The 24,501-nt window shown below is 40.0% G+C and overlaps 1 protein-coding gene across 11 annotated transcripts in view; it reads left to right on the top strand.

Annotated features, from left to right (window-relative positions):
* The window catches only part of nbeab (neurobeachin b), a 252,065-nt gene that overhangs the window by 5,666 nt on the left and 221,898 nt on the right, over nt 1-24,501 (top strand). The window lies entirely within an intron of this gene.

The following is a 24,501-nucleotide window of genomic DNA, read 5'->3' as shown; positions in this document are numbered from 1 at the left end:
GGAATCACTTACCTAGAAATTCTGTTTATGCATTACTAAATCGCTTTCCCACAGCCACTTATGTACCGCACCAGCGTGTCAGGGAGTTGGTTGTGGTGGATGATTAGGGGTGCACCGATCCGATATTAAGATCGGATATCGGTCCCGATATTGACAAAATAGCTGGATCGGGGATCGGAAAAATGAACAGATCCACGGGCCGATCCAGTTTTGTTAGTTTTTTTCCCTCTATCGCACGTGTGTCGCATGCTGGAAGAGTTGAGTGTACAAATAAATAAGAATTCAATACATTACATCTATGTTATTTTGTCTTAGTTAGGAAAGTAATGTTTAGTCAGGAAAGTCTGGTGCCTAGTCTCTTCCACATGGTTAATTCAACAACGGTATCGGATTGGTATCGGGTATCGACAGATACTCAAAGCCCAGGCATCGGTATCAGGACTGAAAACGTCTGATCGGTGCATCCCTATGGATGATGGGCCTATCTGTGGTTAGGTTTGGGCAACGAAAGTCTTGTGTTTTATGTCACTGCAAACTCTTTCTCTATTAAACCAAGACCATGATCTTTCCTGTGCAAAGTGCTGCTAGTGACCAAACCTATTAGGGGTGTGAATCTTCACTGGCCTCATGATTCAATTCGATTACGATTATCCTGTCAACGATTCGATACGAGTCGACATCCCGATGCATCACGATGCACCACCTCCTCAAATTAATTATATGTTGCTACACATAGTTTTCATCAACCATTTCCAGCAGTCAGATATATATATATATATATATATATATATACAAACTCTCATTTTTATTGCATCTGCTCTTAAAAAGACACTTCCTGAATGTAGCAGAGTCTGAAGACAACAGACAAAAGGCAAAAACAGAAAAAGCAGCACACTGAAAATCAACAAGCAATATCGGTAGGCAGTAATCGATTATTGTCCGTCACTGCATCGATGCAGAATCATCCACATCCGCATCGCGATGCATGGATGCAATGATTCATTTCAACACCCCTAAAACCTATCCATAAACAAGTTTTAATAATGCTGCACATTAAGTGGATTATTGTTTTTTTGGATAATTTGTTGAAAACCAATGAAATATGCCGTCGGATATAATTTTAATGATAAATTCAGTGTCACTGATGTATTAACATGTTTTCAAGCAGCTTACTCAAGAAGTAATCCTGTTGACATTACGTTTCACACCAAATCGTATTTGGTGTTGTAAATTAGTCGTATTTAAACATAATTTTTAGGAGTCAGGGTTGCTTGGAATCTTCTTAGATGGTAAACTTTGTTTCTGTATTATTGTGGAATATTCTTTGGAGCTAGTACATTTAACAAGTAGTATGGGGTTTTTTTGGGAACAAAGGGTGAGGAGAAAGGCTCTGTTGATGTCAGGGGAACCTTTAAATCCTCTGTTCTCCAGATTTGAGAAGCTACATTCTAGCAGGCGCTACAGGATGCCTCTGACTAGTCATTTGTCCCACAGGCAGGTGGCTTGCTCACTTCTAAGACACTCCCTTTGTATAGTCTCTGTGTATTTTATTACAGTTTATTACAGTGCGTATTTTAAAAACAATCAGTGGCATGATGGTAGCAAGGTGTCAGCTCAAAACTAGAAGCGCAGCTGTCCACTCTGCTAGTCGTGGAGTTTCAATTGTCTACTTGTGGATATAGGCTACTGTTCATAGTCCAGATACACACTTTTAGCTGGATTGAGGGCTCTAATTTGCTAATAAGTGATGTGACTGGAGAGTTGGCCTAGCTGAACCGTGTGTGACTGCTCTCCAGACTTGGTGTCAGCACTATTTGCTCTGAACAGGACTTTGCCACTCAGCCAGTCATGACACAACTTTAAGTACCTAGGAGTCAATCTTGTTACTTAGAAATTCAGTTTATATATTACTAAATCACTTTCCCAATCACGTCAAATGTCATTGCTGCCTGGATTTTGTTAAGAGGCAACATTTTATCTTGTTTTGAGTGAATGAAGTGACACTTATGTACCGCACGGATATTTTGTCGAAAACAAATGAAATGCGTTGTCAGATATAATTTTACTGAAACGTTCAGTGTCTTATTTTTTGTCTTTTGCCTGATATGTTAACATTTTTTCAAGCTGCTTACTCAAGAAGTAATCCTATTGGCATTACGTTTAGTTGTATATAAACAATTTTTAGGAGTCAGGGTTGCTAGGACTTATTTTAGATGGTAAACTTTGTTTCTGTGAGATTGTGGATTGTGTTTTTTGAGAAATGTATGTTACATTTATTTGCCTACTAACTAATAGCTTTTACGGAAGCCAAGTACATTTTTCCCTCAACTCTCATTAAAAGTGTTGTCATAGAATATATACTTGGTAAAGTAACCTGAACATTAAATATAGGAGCAAGGTGGCGAGGCTCATCAATGTGGCCAGTAAATAAATCAGATGGCCACAGAGCCAGTTTGGGGTTCTTTGGGAACAAGGGGTGAGGAGAAGGGCTCTGTGCATCTCAGAGGAACCTTAGGCTACAGCTTTTCTTCTCCAGATTGGAGAAGCGCTACAGGATGCCTCTGACTACAAAGAAATACAAAGCCATTTATCCTACAGGCAGGTGGCTTACTCACTTCTAAGAGACTCCATTTAAATCTTCTCTCTGTATTATATTACAATTGTGCAGTAGCTAGCTGTCAGCTCAAAACTAGAAGCGCAGCTGTCCAGTCTGCTAGGCGTTTGTGCAGTTCACATTTTTTTCCCCGTGAATATACTGTCCATAGTCCACAAGACATACTGTTAGCTGGCTTGAGGGCTCTAAATTGCTAATAGGTATGAATGTGAGAGTGAGTAACTCCCTGTCTGACTGAGTCAGCCCCAGTGATGGACTGGCGCTCTGCCCAGAGAGTTTTTGTCCCCTGCCAACTGAATTCTAGGATAAGCTCCAGCCCCCTGTAAGTAAAAATAAGCCGAACGATAATTAAAGAATGTATATTTGGGACCGTAGGTAAGGGGGTGGGGGGGTATTGGGATGCAATACTGGGCATATATGCTGCTTAACAATAATGGGACTTTTCTGCTTGGATTGTTGCATCTGAAAAACAGATATGACAACAGTACGTTTTTGTCATTTGCTTCAGGTGAATATACAGTGCAGTCACAAAGTGTGTTGAGGTTGGGGGGTCTGAACTTTTAAAACCCATTAGATGTGGCCCCTTAGATCATCCTGCCTAACACTGCTCGTCATCCCAAGGTCCACATTATAAACCAAAGGTGCTGTCAGGGTCCCAACTTTATAGGACTGCCTTCTGCAGGAAGTTTGGCATATTGCTATAAGTTACACCTACGTATATAGTTTAGTGTATGTTGTTTTCTTCTGCTTTGTTTTGATAAGTTTGCTCTTTGGTACCTCCTCCTTCTTGTCAGACCCTGGTAGATAGTTATGCGGCAAAATCTCTGATGAGTTTGATGTTCTCTTCATCTCTGTTATCAGTTGTTTTTAATCAGATATTTTAACGGGTAAAAACCAGCAGGCATCTTTCACATTCCTTCTGTCTACAAAGTGTGAACTTCAATCTGGTAGAAATAGAAGAGTTGGGGAACTCGCTTTATATCAATCACAGATAAATAGTTTGGTTTAGCTGATGGCTTAAGGGAAGACTTTCCATCTCCTGCTCTGTGAAGTTTGTTTTCGTTCTTCAGAAGCCATCAAAAATTCATGTAGTACCACATTGAAAGATTTTGCCAAGCTGGCAATTCACAAAGATGTTTTGTCATTGTAGCAATTGAAAACTGTTTATTGGGTAAAAGCTGCCCTAAATTAATTAACTTTTGTTTCAAAGTGTTGAATGAAAATCAGTTAAACCATAGCAAAGCGAAACCTTTGCTGTCAAGGGACAATCAGTAAATCTGGAAATGCATAATAGATGAAAGACTGTTTGGCCTAAGCTGCTTTCAGGTGTGGTTGGCCTTCACTGTAAGCATCCCGCTGCTGCTGTTGCACAGTCTAATCAATCTTGGATCAATATCACCTCTAGGCACTGGTACAGTTTTGCAAATGTCACAATGTTGCAATTTGTTTTTGTGTCACTCTTGAAACGTTACGGAATGGGTCCTTGCCTTTTGTTTGGCTCTTTACTGCAGACCCACTTGACGCATGCATAGGCTGTATGGCATTGTCTTTAGCCATTCTATATAATTGAGTGACACTTTATTTTCCTTTTTGAGGGCATGTTCCAAAGGTTTTTCTGTGAAAAAAAAAATACAAACTTCACAAGTTTGCAGAGACATGACAAATGCTACTGATATTTAAATCTGGTTCTAGATTTGTTAGACATCATACCATCAAACAACTCTGGGTTATTGATCTGAACATTGGGCCTCATTCACCAATCGTTCTTAAGAACAAATTTGTTCTTGAACCCCACTTATGCAGTTTTCACGAAGAGTCTGGCATTCACCAATCAACAGAATCCAAGCACACTCAAGAGCTCTCTTACGCACAATTGAGAGCTGACATGTTTGCCCAAAATAAGTAGTTATACCGTTTTCATCCGTTGTAATTTAAAATATTAATATTTCTTTATAATTTTGTAACTAATTATTTTCATTATTTTACACATAATTATTATTTTTTTTAAGTTAATTTTTTTGGGGCTTTTCCCTTTATTGTACAGTGACAGTGGATAGACAGGAAAGGGGGAGAGAGATGGGGGATGACACGCAGCAAAGGGCAGCCCTTCTCCAGATACAGCATTCACTGCATGAGTGTTAACGGTCTATGGTAATTGCATTCCATGCATCGGTTTTATTTGCTGCTTAGTATCCACTGCTGACGCTACTAAATATGATGTCTCGTTTTTCGTTAACTTCTTGCAGCAGTACCTCCACTTTAGAATTAAGACGTTTTTCTTTCTTTTGGAGTCGAGGCCTTCACAGTCTTTACCACGTCTTTTTCGACATTTCTCTAAGTGTGCCCTGCCATCTCATGCCCTTTTATGGGAATTAACGGGGCGTTTACCTATGCTAAATAGGAGCAACGGGCACGAGCTTTCAAATTACGAAGACATTGGGATTCATCACTCTAAGAACACACCTGCGAACAATTCTGCTGTTTGAGAACAAGTCATGAATCAGACGTAGACTTTTCTTAGGGACTTTCTTAAGAACAAATTTAAGAAAAAAAGTTTGGAAGATATTGGTGAATGAGGCCCAATGATCTATATTTATTCCATCACCTGGCTCTATACTTGTGTCCTGCTGAAATGACCCTGTCCAGGTCCAGAAAGGCTCTTCTAGCTGTGTGCGCTCAGACCGCCGGATAGTGTGGGTCAATGACCTACATGGATTAATTAGAATATCACGTAAATTATGCTGCTATGTACCTGAGATAGGACCCAGTTTAGTACTTGCTCTGCTGTACAGAATTAACTCTTCAACATTCATCAGGAATAGCGGTGTTCACCTTCACAGATTCTTTACTAAGCCTTTCATATGTTCCAGTTTGAACCACATGCATCGTAGGGGCCTACAGTATGCTAAAATGGAGCCATCCAATTTCTCCCAAGAGCAGCGTCCTCTGATCTACTCCTGATAATCTTCTTAGGATTTGAGGGAAAATTGAAATTCTGATTCTGTGCAAGTTTGTTTGTTTAAATGTGATTTAAACTGAACTGTTGATTGATTCAGGGCCCATGCTGATATGCATTTTCTTGTCCTCAACTAAGGACAAAGTGAAGGACTGCATTATATTATTTTGAGCATTTTCTGTATGCTGCCATGGTTTTTTTTCTCTGATATCTAAGCACAGTTGCATTCTTAAAATGTTTTTGATGCCCTTGATCCATCTTTTTTTTATGACTTAGGTCTTTTATATAACCTTTTTTTTTTATCATCATACACATTGTTTATAGAGTGTTCTATAGATAATCTTTTGTTGTGGAGGAGTTTACCCTTATATTCACCACTCATGCTACTTATTGGGTTATTACTGTATTCCTACTTGGCAAATTAAAACAATTCTACATACATTATTATTATCTTTCCATTGTTCACTGTTTGTAATGTTGCCAAAATAGTTCTGTAAGTCAGCTGCCTCTAATGCTGTTGGGTTTAGACCCTGTATGGTTTCTTTGATAACCAACAGCCAGTGCCCTAAGGACATGCTAAAGAGAGAGGCTAGGTCAAACGACTGCACAAAGGCCATGGATGTATTTTCTCTCTGTTCTCCCCCTTGGGCCTTTCTCTTTTCCTGCTCATCCCTCTAACTCGTTCATGCAGTGTTACCCCGGAGAGATGCTGATGGTATATTATTTGGCTGCTGCCTACATTTTTGTCAGGGTGCATTCTATATATGTGCATTCTAAGGTGCATTATATATATATATATATATATATATATATATATATATATATATATATATATATATATATATATATATATAATTATATATATATATATATATAATTATATATATATATATATATAATTATATATATATATATATATATAATTATATATATATATATAATTATATATATATATATATATATATATATATATATATATATATATTCCATTCCTTCCTCAGAGGTGAGTCTATTACAAACTTGACCATTGTACATGCTGGACTTTGGGTATTAAATATGAATGAATTCTGTCTCATTTCACTCATTGGATCTAGATAACCTTTTAACTTATTTTTGAATGGCATTTGTTAGATTATATTTTACATGGCAGCAGGATCTTAACCCGCTTTAGCTCCACATACAATACATTAAGGGCCATCCACACCAAGAACAATAACTATATACTGTATGTAAAATCCCAGGGACAGCCGCCGGTCAGACTTTTTATGGTTCATAAAATGTACACACATTCGCGAATATGTAGGATATTACTACAGACATTCCTGTAATCGTACGTTGCAATGTCTCCTGTATTATGTATTATTACCAGCTGGAGCATGCAGTGCTTGCTTGACGTCGCTGTTTACAGAATGTTATTGTTCAGCAGTCTGGATGCTCACGTCGTTATAGTTATGGTTATAGTTATGGTTATAGTTATGGTTGTAGTTATGGTTATAGTTATTGGTCTTGGTTTTTAGCATTACTTAGTGGCAGTCAGTTACCTAGCCACTGTTAACCAGCCCTGTTTACACTAGCCAGGGACAAGTGTGTTGGATCAGCAGCAGCAGCAGCAGCAGCAGCAATGTGTATACTCAGGCTTACTCCCAGGTGGAGCTGGTTTTGCCAGTCAACCAACTCCCAGCCTGGGTGTTGATGTGTTGTCCCCTTCATAAGACCCTGCACACACATGCTCATTTCTATGGAGATGAGCTGCATCCGTGATCAGGCAAACATGCCAGGTCATATTGCTGCAGCAGGGTGACGGCCAGTTACTGCAGAAAAGTGTTGTCATTTGAACTGAAACTAACAAATATTTTCATTATCGATTAAACTGCCATCACTGTGTGGTACGAGAGCTGCACCGCCTCCAACCGTAAGACCCTGCAGCTCATAGTGAAGGCTGCTGGGCGGATCATTGGTGTCCCACTCTCCTCACTCGTGGACATTTACCAAACCCGCCTCACCCGCAAAGCAACCAGCATTGTGGGTGACCTTAGCCCCCCCCCTCAAACAGCCTTTTCAGCCTCCTGCCATCATGGGAGAAGGTACCGGAGCATCCAAGCCTGTTCCACCAGACTGGCGAACAGCTTCATTCTCCAGGCAGTCAGGAAGCTCAACACCCTCCCCCTCCCCTCTGCCCCCCCGAAACTTGGTACGTAGCATCTCCAGACCGACCTGACAAAAAGTTATCAAAAGAATCTTTATCGGATAAAAATTGCACAAATTATGCACAAATTTGTGTAGCTAACTATGAAAATACCAACTTTGACATATCTTGTTTGCCATGACCCTCTGGAGGGCCCCCACACATTTTACGAAAATTGGCCTTTAGAGGGCGCTACAGGTACAAAAACTTTATATCTCATGAACAGCTCATCCGATTTTTGCGAAATTTGGAGGGTACCATCTAGGGCCACTCCTGAGGCTGCCCCTACAGTGGGGTACTGATTGCTCAAAGTCCTATGGGACCCATGTTTGGATTCACCACTTACACTAATGTGAGCAACTTTAAATTAACAGGGTAGATGTACAATGGGTCATGGACCTCACCTACCAAAAATTACACATGTGGACCACTAGGTGGCGCTGTGTTTTTGCCTTTAACTCCCACTTTACACACCGCACATTAGAAAGCCCACGTGTTCCTTGAATCAAGCTGAATCACATGATATAGGCCACGCCCAATTCCAATTAATCGTTCAGCACTACTCCCTGGGTCGTCGGGGGCGTCTCGCACCGAGGAGGCTTGGACCCCGTCATAACTGCTTGCAGTTCTGGTTAGAATTTATTACTGTATTGTACATATTACTTATCTTTTTAATTGTATATATAACCTATCTATCTTTCTTTAATGTATGTATTTCTTATCTTTTTTTAAATATACTTGTTGTACGTGTCCTTAATGCACCGTAGGTCGGAGAGAAACGTATTTTCAATTGCTCTTTATGTCTGGCACATATTGCAGAATTGACAGTAAAGTTGACTTGACTTGACAACAGCATTTTCTGTCAATATTGCAAAAAATTACTTTAACGATTAATCGATTATCAAAATAGTGCTGATTATTTTCCCGTCGAACGACTAAGCGATGAGTTGACTATTCGTCACAGCTCTAGTTGTCATCACAGTGCAGATGCAGCAAAAGCAAAGATTGCTTATTAATTATATAGTGAAGGTGCCAATTAGATCTGTGGCCCTGTTCCTGACAATCATTATGTGATACAGTTGTGCTTGGACATGGCAATCTTTGTATCTAAATTGAGCCAGGCAACATGTTTGTGTGGTGTAATGCAAAGTAAAGCAAATGTATCCGAAAACAGTCTGCAGTGTAATTGGGTGTTAGGGTGTGAGTGATTTGATGTTTGAATCTCTGTGTTTGTACACCCGAAAGTCATGAAATCTAACACATGGATCTAATTGGATGACGAGTAAAAGACTTTAATGGCACCAGCTATCTCACTTTGGCACCAGTCGACCTCATCTTTTACACCTCTTTTTATCTTTCCGTTGGGCAAAGTGATTTAGTCAAGATTTATTTAAATCATGTTAGAAAGGAAAATCATATTTTCTTCGCTCCCTTTCTCTTTTGTAACCAGGTTGTGGTTACAAAGGATGTGGGCAAAAAAGTAAATAAGTGAAGCAAAGTATTTTTTTTTTTTTTACATATGTTGTGATATAAGGGAAAAACACAAAAAATAGAGCATTGTATATCGGCATAACTAGTAATATCTGGCTATATTTGACCCATTTGACAGATGGCATTCGATTTCATATAAAGGAGTTCCTGCTCCTCTAGGTGCAGTTGTGTCTCTCTTAGATTATGGTAGCATGGTTTGTCAGTCACTGAAGTCATGGAAGGATCCATATACTTATGCTTCTGTTGTTATATTTTGTCAGTAAATGAAAGAATAGACCTGTCTGTATCGTGTGCAATGACACGAAGTCATTTTCTGAGTCACAGCGGCTTTCAAATGGTCTTTTGATAGGCTATATATATATATATATATATATATATATATATATATATATATATATATATATATATATATATATATTAGTCTGCCTATCACCAGACCAAGCTCAGTCTTTTAAGATTGAACATTAGTCTGGGGAATCTGCTCTGTATTTTCTACTGCACAAGGATCAATGGGCATAGTTCAAATGACTCTGTACGCAATTGGATAGTCCTTCAACCAATCAGACCAACGATCTGGGTGACGTAGCAGCGACAGCGGCATCAATGGGTTGCTGCGCTTCGTTGGCCGTCATGTTGAATGTAAACAAAAAGCTGCTTCTCTATCGTCATCGTGTTAAACCCACCAATAGCGCGCCAGGTGGATAAGCCAGTTTGTGATTGGTTCCCGCAAATTTGTAATGGAAGCAGGATAGATAAACGTACAGGTTTCCCCAGTCTATATATATATATATATATATATATATATATATATATATATATATATATATATATATATATTTACGATAAAAAAAATTTAATCGCTGAATTTCTACAGTTAATCGCGATTAATCACATATTTTATCACATGATTCAAATTCTATTATTTTGCATTTCAGAACAGTTTTTAAGTACGTATTAACAATCAAAAGCAATTCTTACCAGTGTATCTTGAACAAAAAGCTGCTTCTCTATCGTCATCGTGTTAAACCCACCAATAGCGCGCCAGGTGGATAAGCCAGTTTGTGATTGGTTCCTGCAAATTTGTAATGGAAGCAGGATAGATAAACGTACAGGTTTCCCCAGTCTATATCTATATCTATATCTATATATATATATCTATATATATATAGATATATATATATTAGGGCTGACAAACGATTAATTTTTTTTAATCGCGATTAATCTCTGAATTTCTACAGTTAATCGCGATTAATCACATATTTTATCACATGATTCAAATTCTATTATTTTGCATTTCAGAACAGTTTTTAAGTACATATTAACAATCAAAAGCAATTCTAACCAGTGTATCTTGATTGGGAATCAAATGAATGCAAAGAAAGTTACTTTATGAACTTGATTTTAAGATTTGTAATTATTTATTTACTGTAAACAAAAGAAAAATGTGTGAATCTGTCATTATTGCACAATTCCTCCAAGTACCTAACTAAAAAACTAAAATCCCTATCCTTACCAGAGTCAATATAGTGTTTAGTAACTCCTAAATAATGTTGATTCCTCACTGACGTCCAGTGATCACCGGTTAATGAGACAGCGTTTGCAGCATCTTGCAGCAGTTCCAGTGTGGCTGCTTTCTCTGTGTCATACAGGCTGTGTGTGGGGCTGCTGTCCCCCTCGACGGCAATGAGACGGGTCAGAACATGCCAACCGTAGTATGTCTTTAAGACCCGAGTCCTCTACGATGCTGACAGGTCTGCAGGTAGTTGCCACCCGTTTCGCAAGAGCTGTAGTAATGTTTTGGGATTTGGTTTCATCCACAGGTCGGCAAGTAGCATGCTAGCGGGTAGCATCACGTTAACTGTACTACTATGCTTAGCTCGTAGCTGGTAGCTCAAGCTTGACGTGCTTCGGTGATATTTTAATTCGGCTTTACACAATGTGTATATGGCTTTTGACTTGTCTACGAGCCGTCCGGGAGTTTTGGAAAATAAAAAGCTCCATTCAGAGTTATTGCTGCTGTGTTTCTCCATCATGCCTGCAGCCTGCAGCAGCAGGATGTGTTAGGAGGAAGTGGCAGCTTGATGATAAGTAACGGTGCTGCAAAGGGTCAAAATAGTAGCCTGTTAGGCACGACGCAAAGCCGAGTGAAAAATAAATTAATAAATGCCGGCATGTGATTAATGAAAAATTAACGTGTTATGCTCGTACCTTAATCGCATCGCGATTAACGCGTTAATGCTGACAGCCCTAATATAAATGTATAAGCAGTTTCTCTTTCCATCTGTGCTAGTAACAGAACACAACAGAGAGGAACCCACTTTATTGGTGTAGCTTGCATAAGGCATCTGAGGTCCGTATTACAGGAAGTGACAGATTTATAATTCTCTGTTGCACATGAGCCACTAGGCAGTTAATGATGTGTGCTGTGAATACAGATTTCTACATTACGCCTGACAAGGCTGTCGTTGTTGATGGGGTGGTTCTGTTTCGAATACGTAATGTTTTTATGAACACTTCATTCCCTCTGGTCTTGAAATGCTGCAGCACCGTATCCTGCAGTGTGTTGCCATTAGATGACTGAGGGTGCTGTGTTCATCCTGCTCTCTTGTTTTTAGCAATCCTGCGAAAGGCTTTGCGTTTGATAAAGGTTAGTGTAATCAATCTCCTAGATGTTTGTATTTATTGCTCCAGTACAGCTGGGATGTTTCCATTTCCTGCTGACATTGAAGCATGAAGGACTCTGTATGAGGTAGATCACACACTGATTTAATGTAGCTGAAGTAAGGGGGGAATAATGGGGGGCTTAGTGAGAGTTAGGGGTTTGGATTACAATTAATACTTAGGGATCAGCATAATGAACAAAGACACCAACCATTTTTTATGGCTCATTATCCTCCCTGCCACATTCTAACTGGATCTTCTTTTAATTAGTGACTTAAGTCTTTTGCTTGTTTTCCATCTGGTTCATAGCACTAACTTTTGAAAAACACTGTGATGGACTCTCACCAGCTTTCTATTGAATATTTAGGTATGTCTCTCATTAAGCATCAGTGGAGCATAACTTCTGATTCAAATGCCACAAAAGTGTTGCTCATACATATTCATGACAGACTAATAAACGCTTTATAGCAGCTTAATAAACATTACACAGCAGTTAATGTTAGCCTACCGTTAGCTAGTAATGTTATCTGGCTTACATGGTTAAAATGCTAACAGCTAAACGGTGTAAAAAGTGTGACTGTATTTCACTGGAAAGGATTCCAGCACTGGGACGTAACGTTACAACAGTCTGCAGCTAAAGACACAGAGTAGCCTAGCTGACAGTATGGACACTGTTGCTGTCGGAGAACAACAGAGACGTGACTTTATCCTATGTTCAATACAATTTCAGTTTCACCTTTTTAAAGTATTATAATTGTAATTTCCCCACTGGGGATTAATAAAAACTATTTAAATATTATGTATAAATTATAAATAAATGATTATTATAAGAGACCACATCTGTTGTTTTGCACATTTTATATTAATCAGTCATTTATCTGCAGCTCATTCTGTTAAAAAAACGGTGAGAAAATCGTATCGTCAACTTAAAATTGTGAATCGGATCGTGACTTGAGTGCATCGTTACATCCCTACCTAATAATGATTCACGGTACACTATAGGTGGCCTTTTTTGTGCCATTTGTGTTGTTTGAATTTGATTTAAATGGAGAACCAGTGTACTGTGGCCACTGTTAAAACCAATTGTACCACCTGTTTGGACTACATTTAAAAAAGACCATAATTTAGACAAAAATCTGTGTAAATCATGTGCAGTTTAGATTCTGTTTCACATTTATTTTTGACAATTGAATACCTCGACAAATGCTGCTTAACATGACAGAGCAGCGGATACATTTAACTGCTCCATACTGCACTGCATATCTCTTTTGTAGCTTTGGGGATGCAATTCAGTATCTGTGTGTTGTACGCATATTAAAGCCCAATTTCAAGCAAAGGCTAGATGCTAAATGTGTGTCTCTGGCTAATGCTATTAGTTGGGAGAGTTGGACTGCTTTGAAAGGAACATCTGGCTGGAGAGCCTCACTGATGCTCAGCAGAGTCTCAAGCAGAGAAGGATTAGTGCTGTGGCATTTGGTTGGAGATGATTCAGCATGGAATTAGATGGCCTATATGGAATGCAGCTTGGGACAGTGTGAGAGTCTCACTCTTTTTGTTAACAGGAATACAGGGGGTTAGGAGTGGTGAAAGACTGTGGAGATTGCTGAATCCCGGCATCATGCTTCTGACTGATAAAACATGCTTTGATTAATGTTTGAATACTTTATCTCAGATTCCCTGGCTTTGGACAGAAAATCCCCACCCTTGACACAGCTTATATTTGCCTGTTTCTATAAATTGTGTTGGGCCCATTTTATTTCTCAGCAGGATGGTCATGCAGTATGTGACTTTGTGAAAAAGCCACATACTGCAGTATCAGTATCCCACCTGTCAGTCCCATCTCTCCCCTCAAGCATTGACCTAAAGTATACAGTAGAAAAATACATTAAGAGCAAAAACGGTGAACAATGGCATGAACTGATTTATATACGGTATGTTGACAAAAGTTGTACTGTAAGCATTAAATAACTATTAAAAAAAATAAAATCTCTTTTTCCACAACAGATTTTACTTCCTTACTAAAAAAAATATGATTTAAAAAAAAAAAAAAATACATTAGTCTGGACATGTTGGCCGTCTGAAATGGCCCCTCTGTAACCTAGACAGTCAAATATTGTATTCAATTTAATTAAAAATTTTTTATAGTGTCAAATCAGGACACCTTACAGATAGAGTAGGTCTAGACCACACTCCCCCCCCCCACCCCACCCAGAATCATGCCATGAATATACATGATCTTCTCTGAGAGGTAGACAGGTGTTGTATAAAATGAATTGGACATATACTGTAGACGTAATGATCAGCGTGGCCTGCTGCTGTACTAAGGAAGTTCAATTCTTATATCTTCAGTCTAGATTTGAGAATTACTGCACTTGGCTTTCAATACACTAAGCAAGTCTGGCTCTATGAATGTGCAGTATTTCAAGGGGGTCAGGTCGCAGCCAGGCGAGTAGTGCAGATATGCGTCTTTAAGAGTTGATCAACAGTGCTTACTGGGGAGAGTGGCTCTGTATCCTAGGTGTACGTTTTTTGGAGGTGACATATTTTCTCCTAGAAAGCACGCTGTCATCATTATCCTGCTGACAACCTTGTCTGCACACAGTTTGAATATAGGGTTCCTGGAGCGAGTCTTTGGTTTACTCGTAACACAGTAGTGTTGTGCGCCCATGGAAATGCCATCTCAAACCTATTGGTTAACCTGCCAGGGCTGTAATTGCTTTCAGCAGGTGTTCCAGGTCTGAATCAAAACATCCAGACTGGATGACCAGAACAAAAACCAACATCTCTGTTTGGCAATCACTTGCACAGTGTGACAGATAAATAGAACATTGTAGTCAGCCATCAACACATAAGGCAGAGGTTTCTCTTCCCAGAATCCCTTGATATGACGGTGCCAGTACCAACACCTTTTGTATATCGTCTACTGAAATTGCAAGAGAATATGCATTTAACTCTCTCTCTTTTGCACTAGATTGATGCCCCTGCAGTAGAGTATACTGTCTGGCTTGTTTTTGACAGCTGGTTTTACAGTTTGGGGTTTGTTCACAGCAATGGAAGTGTGATTTTTGCTCCACTCTTTGAAGGGCTTTCTTCTCCAGAGGCACATTGCCAGCCATGGCTGATGCAGGTCTCTATCGACCTTGGAGAAATCGCTGTATCACCACACAGCGGTAGTACGTAGAGGATAGGGAATGGGGTGAGGAGAAGTTCAGGACAGCCTCATCGCTACTCCAGGGCACAGGGGGACAGCCAAGCTAAATCCATGTGGCTGCTGCGCACAACAATATGTTCACAATGTAGGCATTAACAATGATTTAGATTGTTCCAAGTTCCTCTTCACGGCTAACAATAGGAAGTGTGCCTGTGGCTACAATCCTGCAGTGGTCATTGTTAATGTTTCCAGTCAGCCATGCAGCTCTGTGTCCATTACTCATAGCCAGAGGATGCTGTGTGTCCTGATATTGTCCCTGCTCTCTAGTGCTATCCTTCCTATATAAATTGGACTTATTTTACAGATAGTCTGTTTCTGACAGAGACCCAAAGAACATCAGTATGATTGAGTTTTATAAAAACAGTTCATGTTCATGATAAAGCTGTTCCAATACCATGCTTTTTCCTTCCCGATACCAATTCCAATACCTGAACTCGAGTATCGGCCGATACTGAGTACCGTACCAATATGATTGGTATCATTGTTGTACTGACCCTTTTGTAAAACATGAACAAATACAAACAGAGAATAAATGCCATAAAACTTTATTTTATTATCTAGTTTGACAGTTAGTCCTAATGGAAAAGAACATAAATTAACTACTTTCAAACTAAATATTGCAGGGCTAAATTTTTTGGCATCGGATCGGGGCTCAGCAGAAAGGCGGAGCGAGACGACGTCTCTTGCAGCTTATTCAGGGAGTCAGGGCAATGCTGCTAAAGCACTCACAACTTTGAGTTTCATGCGTAGGCTACTCCCACATGGCTCGCATTAGGTGTTAAAATGAACTGAACCAAAACACGGAAAAGAGGACTTAAGAGACATACGAGACATTTTTATTTTTACAGGTTATGAAACTGTCTCAATTTAATACTGATAGAAGGCAGCGTAGCCCGCCGCGCAGACAGACAGCCGTCGGAGCTCCCACGGACGGAGAGCTCTGCGTCCATCAGCAGCGGTTTCTCGCTGCGCCGCCGGTCCCCAGAGCAGCATGGTCACCTGGAGAGTCCGGTACAGTCTGGCTCTGCAAACGGAGATACCATCAGCGCTATACAGCGGATGGTTCAGATCCATTCAAATCAGCGCCAGTCGCATGTAGTGACTGTGGATGATAGAGAGGCCGGCTGCTGAAAATCAGACGTTTTAGCGCTTGTGATATTCCTTTGGCGCTGGCTAAAACCTCTTTAAGGGGCGCCAAAACGTTCTCTATGAAGTAAAAACCCTGAATAAATACCGATAATAAATTCATAATGCTAACCATTAAACACCGGATGGACTCCAGCCGTCTTCTCTGCGGGGCAAAAGATCGATGTGGGAAAAAGCTACTTCTTCTGTGTGTTAATTAGCGGATCGCAAACCAAGTTTTAGACTCATATCGCCACCTACATTACTGTATTGGAGTGTGTAGAATAATCAATGGCATTAATTAATCTTTACGGAGGAGCTATTCACAGTCGGGTCTGGTGTGTGTGTGTGTGTGTGTGTGAGAGAGAGAGAGAGAGAGAGAGAGAGAGAGAGAGAGAGAGAGAGAGAGAGAGAGAGAGAGAGAGAGAGAGAGAACGGCAGTATGTGGCGGTCAACATTGATTGTGTGGCAGGCCACCACAAATATATCAATGTATAGGAAACACTGAGCTTGTCATTAAAATGAAAAAAAAAAAAGTTAGTGAGCCTGAGCTGAAGTTGTCACTAGCTCCGTGGCTAACCCTATTTTATACAGTCTATGGGCTAACCCCCTTCACTTTCTTTAACCAGCAGGTAGCAAGCAGGACCCGGGATCTGGCTTGGGTCTTAACGAGTTGTAGCATTTATTCCCTGACAGATAAACTGTACACACACACTGGCAATGGGAGAGTGTTGGACTGCCTTCTGTTTGGCTGCACTATCAGAGCCACTTCTCTTAAACAGTTCTGTCTGCCTGACTATTAAGTTAACTGCTTGACAAATTAGTGAGCCACTACTGGCCCAGAAATGTCCTTGAGGCTTAAAAAGTAAATTTGCACTGCCAAGTCTAACAAAGTTGTACATCAAATCTCTGAGTGATCCTGTATCATTGCTGATTAATCCTTTCTTTCTGTCTCAGAAACCCCCTGTAGATCCTCTCCTCTCTGTTGTGGAGGCTTAAAACAGCATTAGGAATATCATATTTAAAAGGTGGGACTGGCTAGCTTGCAGAGACTGTGAGGTGAAGTGTCACTCTGAATACGTTCTGAAGAGACACATCTCAGTTGTCAGTCAGAGCATAAGTCAGTCTTCATTGAGTAGTTTGTTGCATAACATCTATCAGTTTTATTGTTGTAGTTGAGACACATAAAACCAAATCATTTCAACGACGCAAGAGAGTGACATACCTTAAAGGTCCAATGTGTGGGAATTTCTCCCATCTAGCATTGAGATCATATATCGCAATAAACTCTCTCGCGCCACGCAGTTCAAAGTACGTATTACAGCTACTGTAGGCTTCACTCTTTTTCTTCTTTTTTTTTGTTCTTTTCAATATCCTTTTTCTTTTTCTGGGCGAAGAAGACTCCTGTTCCTGAAATTTGGATTTTGAATACGTATGGTCCTCAGGTTTCCTTCTTCAAACTTGCCGGGGCCGGGAAGCTACGATACCCATTAGCAGCATTAGCAGCACCTGTGAGTTTATCATGTGACAGCGAAAACACAAAAGGCGGAGCAGTATGTCCTGTATGTCCCTTACCGACTAACGTATTTCAAGATGGAGCATGAATATGGAGCGTCTACCCCAGTTCATGCGAATGCAAATGTAAAATTTCAAGCCAAAAGGAATACTTGGAATTGATGGTGGTGGTAAATATTCATGAAAAAGGACAAGTTTGTGAACAGGCAACACAGATTTTGATCATGAACAACTAAACACGTTACACACTGGACCTTTAAAGGAACACGCCGACTTATTGGGACTTTAGCTTATTCCCCGTATCCCCCAGAGTTAGATAAGTCCATACATACCCTTCTCATCTCTGTGCGTGTCGTAACTCTTTCCGACAGTTCCACCGGTAGCTTAGCCTAGCACGGATCCTGAAGGTAATTGGTTCCATCTAGCCTACTGCTCCGAATAAGTGACAAAATAAGGCCAACATGTTCCTATTTACATGTTGTGATTTGTATAGTCACAGCGTGGACAAATAACATGGTCACATGAGACACAGCCATCTTCTAACCGTATACATACTGGGAACTATATTCTCAGAAGGCGAAGCACTGCTACTCTCTGTCCGGTGCGTCTCAGGTGCAAGCATATCACTCCGCCCAAGTAGCAGAAGTAGCAGTGCTTTGCCTTTCTAAGAATATAGTTCCCAGTTTATATACGGTTAGAAGATGTCTGTGTCTCATGTGACCTTGTTATTTGTAGACGCTGTGACTATACAAATCACAACATGTTGGAGTTATTTTGTCACTTATTGGAAGCAGTAGGCTAGATGGAGCCAGTTACCTCCAGTATCTGTGCTAGGCTAAGCTACCGGTGGAGCCGTCGGAAAGAGCTACAACACGCACGGAGATGAGAAGGGTATGTATGGACTTGTCTAACACTGGGTGAATAAGACAAAGTCCCAATAAGTCGGCGTGTTCCTTTAAGTGATTTGGTGACTAGAAGATGTTTCTGTGGAGTTGTAAAGAAAGTTGGTCTACTACTTTATCTCTCAGCATAAAGACTAATGAGACGTATACACAAGCATAGTAGGTCTGGTGGTTGAATCTTAATTGCTTTCATAAAATATGTGAACATCCATTATTTGTTTTGTTGTTTACTGATTAGTGTAGTGATTATCAGCAGCAGGTTCCTTCTCCGGTGGATTCTCTCTCAGTGAGGGTGTTCAACCTGCGGCTTTGAATGGGAGTGTGGCCATAATGACGGAGTGGAGCAAGCAGGGCTTGAAATGAACACCTACCAAGAGCCATATGTCGGTTAATAGTGTTTGTTTGGTGGGTAAATAAGTAAGGGTCAACCAGTTAATGAACATAATTATAAATGTGTGATTGCCTTGGTTATATACATTCCTTGCATGTTTTCAAAATGTGTCCCCGCTGACTGAACATTGTCTGAACTAATCAAATGAAAGTACCAGCGTGGCTTTTTATCTAACGGACATTTGGATGTCAGCTTCACTGGCTCAACATGAAGTGGTAGCAAAGAAACGCTGCAAACTTTCCCTTTTCCTTCTCTGGAGGCTGTACATTTTTGGGTCTGTGATCTAACTTCATATTTTGGCAGGTTGTGTTTTTAATTTACTCACTTTACTGGTGAGCCAAGATGTTAATTTCAATCACTGAGAGTAAATATTTGCAAAACTTCCTGAAATCTGGTATTATTCCAGCTTGTGCATACTGAGCAGCAACCCTGAGGCTCATTTGAAGGATCCACAAATCTCAATGGACTGTCTGGCCCTGACACTGTCTGGAACCGGTCCTAAACCCAGAGTGCCCTGCCTGACAACAACAGTATTTGCTCCTCTAGCCCAAACAAGTTTATTGGTTAAAAGAGGGGGCAAAATGGGCCGTTCAGCCACGAAAAACTTCCTGGGTTATCTGAACCAGAGACTGAAAAAAGGATAGCATTTCTAAAGTCTATTAATGGTTTTGTGCCAAATTAAATGCATTTAAAGTATACTTTTTACAAGTTTAGTTGCACATTGCTATTTTTTTTCCCTGTTTTCTTTTACAGTAGGACTTAAGTTGTTGGGACTGTCATGGTTACTCTCTTGTAAAGTTTAACATTTTAACTTTTTATTCTTACATGCTATGTACATATCTTAATCAACCTGTCCTTTTAAGGTTATGGTTATTTTTATTACATAGGACAAAATCTTGGATCAAGGTAATTGCTGCATCAAAGCCAAACCCCCCAATATAACACATTTAATAAAAACATTAGCCTGAGATAAAATTAGTCACAAACCATTCACTAACTATGTTAAAAACATATTCATACGGGGGCCTTGGTAGCTCACCTGGTGGAGCGCACGCCCATATACAGAGGCTCCGTCCTCGACGCAGCGGCCACAGGTTCGGTTCCGGCCTGCGGCCCTTTGCTGCATGTCGTTCCCCCTCTCTCTCCCCTTTCATGTCTAAGCTGTCCTGTCAAAAATAAAGGCCTAAAAAATGCCAAAAATAAATAAATAATAATCTTAAAAACATATTCATACAAAACATACACACCTTAGTACAGGAATTATAAGCAAACAAACACGTCTTATGCTTACAAGCAAACACATGATTGGTGAAGACCCGCAGTTATCTGAGAGCCTCCCTACTCTTCTGTCTATCCTCCAGGAGTTGTCCATTCATCAGGTTAAGTGACAGTGGGACAAATAAATGTTCCCAACGATTGTGCTTACACAAGGTGACCCTCTACCTCCTTTTTCATGAAAACCTGGCCCACACTGTCTTGTTATGTCAATAGTGATAAAATAAGGACAAATGGCTCAAGATGTAATATACAGCAACAGATCCATTGCAATGTAAGAATGAGAAGGCACAGAGCATTCAGAAATTCAGGTTTTCGTTATAGTTAATGGAGATGTCCCTATTAAGTTTTTTAGCCTAATCCCAATCCGAGCCCTTTGATTTTGGGTATCTGCCGATGCCGAGCCCAGTCTGATACTTAGATTTATCTAAATGACACAGCTGCCCAGTGCACACTTAGGTAGTGCTGCACGTTTGATGCATTAATGCAAAAACTCTGTTTTTATTTCATTTTTTTTACCAAAACGATAACCTGTAAATGATACGGATGAAAGTATAAATCGGGGAATGTGACTCCTGAAACTGACGTGATGCAATTAGCTGATTGTCTGGGAGACGTATCACTCTGTTGGAGTTGTTGAAGTACAGAACACTCAGTCCACTTGTGGTTGGTTACTGGTACAGTAGTGTTGTGAGATGAAGGCTGTTCCCTTCTTTGGCTAAGTACAGACACCGGCTACTAGTGGTTCCACGATATTGACAAAATGTGATATTGCAATAATGAGCATTAATAGTGCGATGTCGATATTCATTTTGATATTCCTAAACATGTATAAAAACACAAAAGTAATGGGAAAACGCATGAAAATAGATTTACAGAACATCAAAACATACGCTGTACCACCATACGGCAGGTTTTGCATAGTGCATTAGCTTGAGCAACATCTGTTGACTTAAAGCCAAAGTTCTTCTACGCTGGTGAGGAGGCATTACTTTTTGGCTGCTAACATTTTCTCTTCAATCTCCATAGTTTCGTCGTCTCCCTGAGCCACACTCATGTTCTTACTTTTCTCTCTCTTCTTTCCTCCACACACCTGCTTTTTCGCAGTTCGCACTCTCTCTTTCTGTCCTTTCGCTTCTCGCTTCTTTCGCTTTCTCTATCTCCCTCTTCACTCACGCTGTCGAAGTGTGCACGTGTGACAGGGCAACTGGCCAATGAAATATGCAGGCTCTGAATTGATCACAACACACAGCCACCGGTGCATCTCTCCATGAAATAAACGGAATATTGCATGCTCTTCGGGACATTTTCAATATTGATATTGCACAACGTGATATTGCAAAAACGATATTGAGTCGATATATCGTGCACCCCTACCATCAAGTTTAACGTTTTGCCTCACAGAATAAATGTTAAATGTTGACAGCTGACGTGACCTGCAGCCGCCGTTTGTCATTTTAAACAGCCAGAAGCGACTCTGTCACTGTTGGCTAAATGTGAGAAGCTGCTACGTGAATGTTTTGCACACTGCTTTGTACTAGACGCCACACATGATTTATGCTTATCATTCGAAATTCGAAATTCTTTATTAGGAATAACCCCTTGAGATGTAGCATCTCGTTTTCGATGGGGTCCATAAAAGCAAAATTATACAGTACATTCATCATTAGACAAGACAGTTAACAAAACAAGAAAAACATGCATCATAAACATACATACATACTGACAGACAAAAGACACAAGCTCTCCATCACACCAAAACCACCCATATCCTCCTCATTCCAACCATCAGATATTAGACAATAAACCGTTGAAAAAAACTGTGTGTGTGAATTTAAATGTGATTTATTTTAGTAGAGATGAAATGGTACTGCATGTTCACATTGCACAGTGGCAAAAATATATTTCAGCAACTGCATATACTGTACAATACCCACCATTGTGGATTTGGGAGTTTTCCGCTGCTGTCATGTCAGTGAAGTCTTGTTCATTCATTCCCTCTGACAGCTGTCATTTCAGTCAAGTGAGTGGGAATGATTTTACTGTGCTCGCAGCAGTCAAGCATGTTTCGAGTTTGGACCGGTGTTCTGTCGCCGGTTTATGAGATTGAGTGTGTGACCTGCTATATGGGGGGGTCATCTTGAGCTTGGCAGGGGAAAGATTAGGAAGTATCTAGAGAGTGACAGGAAAATAGAGTAAGCAGATGAGGAGAAAATGTGTTCTACACATAGACTGTAAAAATAGGTTCTACACAGTCACCATTACCCTCAAGCTTCTAGTATGCAATTCACAACTGTTCAACTCCATCAGTGGGATTTAAGTGCACACATTCAGTAACAATCCTGCAATAAATATGGTAATGCATCGCTCGTATATATTCATGAGCTGAACATTTTGCAAAAATGTTTTTTCTTTCATTGAAACAAATACTACATGCACAGCATCATTAACATGAATGCGTCTTGCCACTATTGTACAGAATGCTTGTAAACATTAAACATTTAAATGAACAGTTGAACTGTTTTGTGCCAAGAATGAAATATGTTTTCTTCTAAAAGTCTGCTGGACTCCTTGTGAATTTGAAATGCAGCCTGTTGTAGACTGATGTTGCTCTGCTGTCACATTTATCTGTATTTATTCATTCCTTAAGGCAAGCTGTAGCCCTTTGACTGTGCACGGCTGGACCCCAGTGTCTTGTTTTAATTTGTCATCTGTCATGTACGACTTCAAGCTAATCCCATTTTAAATCCTGGATCTGAACACTGCATGTATTCATTTACTGACAGAAGAGTTACTGCGGGAACCATTGCTTTTCTAATGTGTTATTATTATTATAATTAGAATAATCTTTGACGGTAATATTTTACATGGTACAAATTCACAGTGTAGCTCTGTTGGCTATGAATAAACCAAGTAACGCTGACATTTTATTTTCGAAGAATGAAAAACCATCTGCTTTAACAACATTTACCAAAGATGAAAGCAGTTACAGTTAATGCTACAATAACCAGTTAAAAAAAACAATGTAACTTAATCCTCATGACAGCAGTCAGAGGTTAACCAGGTTATTATAAACAAGTTATGACATTTACACACGCTACACAAAAACTGGATTACTCCAGTAACCAGATTAAGAATGAAATTCTCCATGCCTGTAAGTGTGGCCACTGATTGAATCAAACCCCTCGCTCTTAACACTCTCAGTTCAGCTCCAAATAACCTCTCGTCTCTGGGGGTGGGGGGGGTGACAGTCGGTCCCTGTCAGTACATTCATTCTCAGTCAGAGGGCAGCTGGTGCTTCCAGGTCCATCACTGAGTCGCTGGAGTTGTGGTGTGACGATGTGTCTGTGTTTCTGCACTGAGCCGTATGATTGCCATGTGTCAGAGAGCATGGCCAAGTCTCACTCGGGGCATCTGCAGATTAGTGTGTGTTGCCTGAGTGACCGTGTTTTTGTCCAATCCTCTCCTTTCCTTTCCTCGGAGTCTGAAGATGCTGGCTGGTAATCTAAACACACACCAATAGTGCTGCTGTTCACTACACATAGGCCTAAGCATCAAGGTAGCACTGTTTGGAGCCAAAACGGTAATTATTAGGCTCTTTAGCTTTTGATTTGCTGGTGTTATGCACATTTTGTCCATCACAGCTATCCACTTTGTTTCTTCTAGAAGCACCATTTTGATTTGACTACAACCTAGTTTATAAATGGGCTGTCAATAATGAGGTGATAGTGTACATTGCACATTTTCCATTGACCGCCACTGTTCACTCAGTTGTCCCTTTGGTAAACTAGCTGACACACCAGTTTCTGGCATTCATTCATAGGTATTGCTCAATACAAGAAGAAGAACATAGTATTCTGGCATGTTTTAACAGAAGACAATACTGAAACACTATCTGTATCAAGTGATCTCTGGGAAGTGCAGTACAAAGTGCAGTACAAAACCACCAACAGCCTCAACTAAGATGAGCACCAGCATAATTATTGCAACGTCATTATTCAATATCCGTTGTTTTCATATTAAGCTGCATGTCAAATGCAGTGTAATAAATCAGTTGATCAGTATGTCTTTGCACAACCTCCTAATCACTGTTATCATAGTAACACTAACACATGAAGCTAGGACCACATACATGAAACGTACATTTTATGACACGCATGTTTCACAAATTTGTA

This window comes from Sander lucioperca, chromosome 5 (assembly GCF_008315115.2).
Source record: "Sander lucioperca isolate FBNREF2018 chromosome 5, SLUC_FBN_1.2, whole genome shotgun sequence".
NCBI classification, from domain to species: Eukaryota; Metazoa; Chordata; class Actinopteri; order Perciformes; family Percidae; genus Sander; species Sander lucioperca.
The sequence above is the reverse complement of the archived record's forward strand: the minus strand, read 5'-3'. Positions and strand labels throughout refer to the sequence as shown.